The sequence below is a fragment of the Cryptomeria japonica genome, unplaced genomic scaffold (assembly GCF_030272615.1).
Source record: "Cryptomeria japonica unplaced genomic scaffold, Sugi_1.0 HiC_scaffold_156, whole genome shotgun sequence".
Lineage (NCBI taxonomy): Eukaryota > Viridiplantae > Streptophyta > Pinopsida > Cupressales > Cupressaceae > Cryptomeria > Cryptomeria japonica.
The window spans coordinates 311,720-316,956 of NW_026728978.1; the positions used below are offsets into that span (position 1 = coordinate 311,720).

The window sequence follows — 5,237 nt, forward strand, 5'->3', positions numbered from 1 at the left end:
CACGCGCGTTCCGTTTTTTTCACTATCTTTCAAAACGGAAATTTTAAAATCTCCTTTTTTTTTTGCCTTTTCTGGAAATTAGTGAAGGCAGCGCATCAAAGGTGCGCACCTCGCTGCCCACCTTGGTGTGCTCTGAGGTGCGCACCCGGGAGCGCTACGAAGTGTGCTCCAAGGTGCGGCGTGCACGTTGTCGGAGCCCGGTTTGCCCCGGGTGCGCACCTCGCCTGCACCTTGGCCGGGGTGGGCACCTTGGCTGGGTTTGCCCAGGGTGCGCTCCGAAGCGGGGTTACTGGAGCGCCCCCTCTTTTTTTGTCAGAGCGTTTGGTGGGGTTTCTCGCATTGGCTCTTCCCAGGCCCGGTTGTTGGGTGCGCTCCCACCCTGGCGCGCGCGAAGTTGGAAGTTGGGTTAATTGCCCGGGCGCGCACCTTCGCCAGGGTGGGCACCTTGGTGCGCACACCTTGGCTGGGCTGCGCACCAGGGCGGGCTCAAGATGGCACCAGCATTCCCTTTTTCTCACTATCTTTCAAAACGGAAATTTTAAAATCTCGTTTTTTTTTTGCCTTTTATGGAAATTAGTGAAGGCATCGCATCAAAGGTGCGCACCTCGCTGCCCACCTTGGTGTGCTCCGAGGTGCCCACCACGGTGCGCAACGCCGGTGCGAACCCGGGAGCGCCCCGATGTGTGCTCCAAGGTGCGGCGTGCACGAAGTCGGACCCCGGTTTGCCCCGGGTGCGCACCTCGCGTGCACCTTGGTGCGCACACCTTGGCTGGGTTGCGCGGCCTGGTGGGCACCATGGTGCGCACCAAGGAGCGCTCCGAAGTGTGCTCCAAGGTGCGGCGTGCACGAAGTCGGAGCCCGGTTTGCCCCGGGTACGCACCTCGCGTGCACCTTCGCCGGGGTGGGCACCTCGGCTGGGTTGCGCGCCCTGGTGCGCACCAAGGAGCGCTCCGAAGTGTGCTCCAAGGTGCGGCGTGCACGAAGTCGGAGCCCGGTTTGCCCCGGGTGCGCACCTTCGCCGCGGTGCGCACCATGGCGTGCACGAAGTCGGAGCCCGGTTTGCCCCGGGTGCGCACCTCGCGTGCACCTTCGGCGGGGTTGCGCGCCCTGGTGGGCACCATGGTGCGCACCAAGGAGCGCTCCGAAGTGTGCTCCAAGGTGCGGCGTGCACGAAGTCGGAGCCCGGTTTGCCCCGGGTGCGCACCTCGCGTGCACCTTCGGCGGGGTTGCGCGCCCTGGTGGGCACCATGGTGCGCACCAAGGAGCGCTCCGAAGTGTGCTCCAAGGTGCGGCGTGCACGAAGTCGGAGCCCGGTTTGCCCCGGGTGCGCACCTCGCGTGCACCTTCGCCGCGGTGGGCACCATGGCGTGCACGAAGTCGGAGCCCGGTTTGCCCCGGGTGCGCACCTCGCGTGCACCTTCGCCGGGGTGGGCACCTCGGCTGGGTTGCGCGCCCTGGTGCGCACCAAGGAGCGCTCCGAAGTGTGCTCCAAGGTGCGGCGTGCACGAAGTCGGAGCCCGGTTTGCCCCGGGTGCGCACCTCGCGTGCACCTTCGCCAGGGTGGGCACCTCGGTGCGCACACCTTCTCAATGTTTTCTTGCCTTTTCTGGAAATTGGTGAAGGCAGCGCATCAAAGGTGCGCACCTCGGTGTGCTCCGAGGTGCGAACCCGAGAGCGCTCCGAGGTGCCCACGAAGTCGAAAGTCGGGTTAATTGCATTGTTTTCCCCGGGTGCGCTCCGAGGTGCGCAACATCGGCGCGCACCAAGGAGGGCTCCGAAGTGTGCTCCAAGGTGCGCACGATGGCGTGCACCTCTGGTGCGCACGATTCGGAGCTCGGTTTGACCGGGGTGCGCACACCTTGGCTGGGTTGCGCACCTTTTGTGCGCTCCAAGGTGCGCACGAAGTCGGAGCTCGGTTTGCCCCGGGTGCGCACCTTCGCCAGGGTGCGCACCTTGATGCGCACGCCTTGGCTGGGCTGCGCACCTTGGTGGGCGCCATGGTGCGCACCTTTCGTGCGCTCCAAGGTGCGCACGAAGTCGGAGCTCGGTTTGCCCCGGGTGCGCACCTTGGTGGGCGCCATGGTGCACTCCGAGGTGCCCAAGATTGGTGCGCACCAAGGAGCGCTCCGAAGTGCGCTCCAAGGTGCGCGCGAAGTCGAAAGTTGGGTTAATTGTCCGGTTTGCCTCGGGTGCGCACCTTGCGTGCACCTTCGCCAGGGTGGGCGCCTTGGTGCGCACACCTTGGCTGGGCTGCGCACACCTTGGCACCCGCGTTTCCTTCATTTTAAATTTTTTTTTTTTACAATCTCTCAAGTGGGAAATTCTATAATCTCAACTTTTTTTGCCTTTTCAGGAAACTTTTGAATGGAGCGCATCATTGGTGCGCTCCGAAGTGTGCTCCAAAGCTCTCTCCAGCTGCGTGCACCTGCCCCGGCCGCGCACCCGGCCCCGCCCAGCTTCGCTCACCTGTCCCGGGCGTCTGGTGCGGAACCTTAGAGTAAGAAACATCACCGTGCACCTTGGCCAACGTGCGCGACTCGACCGAGCGCGCACTGGCCGAGGTGCACACCGATTTCACCTGGGTGCGCGCGCAGCACCTCGGGCGCACCGGGGTGCGCGCACAACGCCCGGGTTGCACCGTGGCCTGTGTGCTCGGGGCGCCTCGGGTGCGCGCTCGGTGTCGCCCCCGCGCGCGCGGTAGTGCGGGCAGCGCACCCCGGCCCGGCCCGGCCCCGACGAGAACGCAAACGGGCAAAAGGTTTATTCAAATAGCATTGCGACGCCCGGCGAAAAACTAAAAAAGGGTGCAACACCGGGACTTCCCGGGAGGTCACCCATCCCAGTACTACTCCGGCCCAAGCGCGCTTAACTGCGGAGTTCTGATGGGATCCGGTGCACTAACGCTGGTATGATCGCACCCGTTATGAGCTTGTCGCAGTGTGTACTTAGCAAACCGCGACCCACGTGCGAATCCACCCCGGCCACCCACCCCCGTCGAGGTGCACACCCTCCCTCGCGAAGTGCGCCCCGTTCGCCAAGTGTGAGCCCTGCCCGGGTGCGCGCACCTTGCTAGGGCGTCGGGTGTGCACCCGGCCCGGCCTACGTGCGTGCACCTGGAGGGGGCGTCGTGTGCGTGCAGTGTCCCGTCTGCAACGCGGTGCCCACACACCACCTCGGGCGCAACGACCTGCGCTCACATGTGGGCCGAGTGCACCTTGGTGCATGTTCGGGGCGCCTCGGGTGCACGCTCGATCTTGCCCCGGTGCACCAAGGCGCTCGGTTTGCCCCGGGTGCGCACTTGGTGCAAGGTGGGCACCCAAAATAGGGATCAAGCACCAAAACACAAGTTTCGGGATGCAAAATGGGACCCAAGGACCACAAATGCGTTCCAAGACCCATGATGGGTCCACGAGAACAAAAATGTGTTCCGAGACTTAATAAACAAATATTGGGTTTTAGGAGAAGAAACATGCTCTGATGCCCAAAACGAGAATCGACCCCGAAAAGGCCACAGGCCAAAAGTGGGATGCGAGACAAAAAAAAATGGGACCCGAGGACCAAAATTGGGTTCCCAGGTCGAAGACAGGGCAACCGGACAAGAAACGACCTCTAAGGCTCGAAATGAGTCCCGACGACTAAAACTTGACAAGAAGCACCCATCAGGCACCCAACTCGACACCCATGGGATGCCGACCCACCCGGGCTTCCACCTAGCACACCTTGGCACCCACCCACCCTCGCACCCAACCTCGCACCCAACTTAGCACCTTTGAACCCACATTGGCACTCACCCTGACCCTGGCACCTTGGAACCCACATTGGCACTCACCTTGACCCTGGCACCCACCTTTGCACTCACCTTGGGACCCACCCTGGCTCCCACCTCGGCACCCACCCAGACACCCACCTTGGTTCCTTGGCACCCACCTTGGATCCTTGGCACCCACCCCGACACCCACCTTGGCACGCAACTTGGCTACTTGCCACCCACCTTGGCTCCTTGACGCCCACCCCGACAACCACCCCGTGACCTACCCTGGCTAGGGTTGGTGCACACCCACCCTGGTGCCCACCTTGGCACCCACCCTATGACCCACCTTGGCACGCACCTTAGTACCCACCCCGTTACCCACCCTAGGACCCACCCCGTGACCCACCTTGGCCAGGGTGGGTGCCTTGGTGCGCACAACTTGCCTGGGCTGCACACCAGGGCGGGCTCAAGATGGCACCCGCGTTCCGTTTTTTTCACTATCTTTCAAAACGGAAATTTTAAAATCTCATTTTTTTCTTTTTTTTGCCTTTTCTGGAAATTAGTGAAGGCAGCGCATCAAAGGTGCGCAATGCTGGTGCGAACCCGGGAGCGCTCCGATGTGTGCTCCAAGGTGCGGCGTGCACGAAGTCCGAGCCCGGTTTGCCCCGGGTGCGCACCTCGCGTGCACCTTCGCCGGGGTGAGCACCTTGGCTGGGTTGCGCGCCCTGGTGCGTACCAAGGAGCGCTCTGAAGTGTGCTCCAAGGTGCGGCGTGCACGAAGTCGGAGCCCGGTTTGCCCCGGGTGTGCACCTCGGGTGCGCACCTCGCGTGCACCTTCGCTGCGGTGGGCACCTTGGCTGGGTTGCGCGCCTTGGTGGGCACCATGCAGTGCACGAAGTCGGAGCCCGGTTTGCCCCGGGCGCGCACCTCCGCCAGGGTGGGCACCTTGGTGCGCACAACTTGCCTGGGCTGCGCATCAGGAAGGGCTCAAGATGGCACCCGCGTTCCGTTTTTTTCACTATCTTTCAGAACGGAAATTTTAAAATATCGTTTTTTTTTGCCTTTTCTGGAAATTAGTGAAGGCAGCGCATCAAAGGTGCGCAACGCTGGTGCGAACCTGGGAGCGCTCCGATGTGTGCTCCAAGGTGCGGCGTGCACGAAGTCGGAGCCCGGTTTGCCTCGGGTGCGCCCTGGTGGGCACCATGGTGCGCACCAAGGAGCGCTCCGAAGTGTGCTCCAAGGTGCGGCCTGCACGAAGTCGGAGCCCGGTTTGCCCCGGGTGTGCACCTCGGGTGGGCACCTTGGTGCGCATGCCTTGCCTGGGCTGCGCACCAGGGCGGGCTCAAGATGGCACCCGCGTTCCTTTTTTTTCACTATCTTTCAAAACGGAAATTTTAAAATCTCATTTTTTTTTGCCTTTTTCTGGAAATTAGTGAAGGCAGCGCATCAAAGGTGCGCACCTCGCTGCCCACCACGGTGCGCAACG

General features: G+C 62.5%; 1 non-coding gene across 1 annotated transcript; it reads right to left on the reverse strand.

Annotated features, from left to right (window-relative positions):
* Window positions 1-2,801: 2,801 nt before the first annotated feature.
* Window positions 2,802-2,920, reverse strand: LOC131866888 (5S ribosomal RNA). The gene has a single exon (XR_009365487.1). It is a non-coding gene; the product is annotated as a 5S ribosomal RNA (ribosomal RNA).
* Between the last annotated feature and the right edge of the window lie 2,317 nt (window positions 2,921-5,237).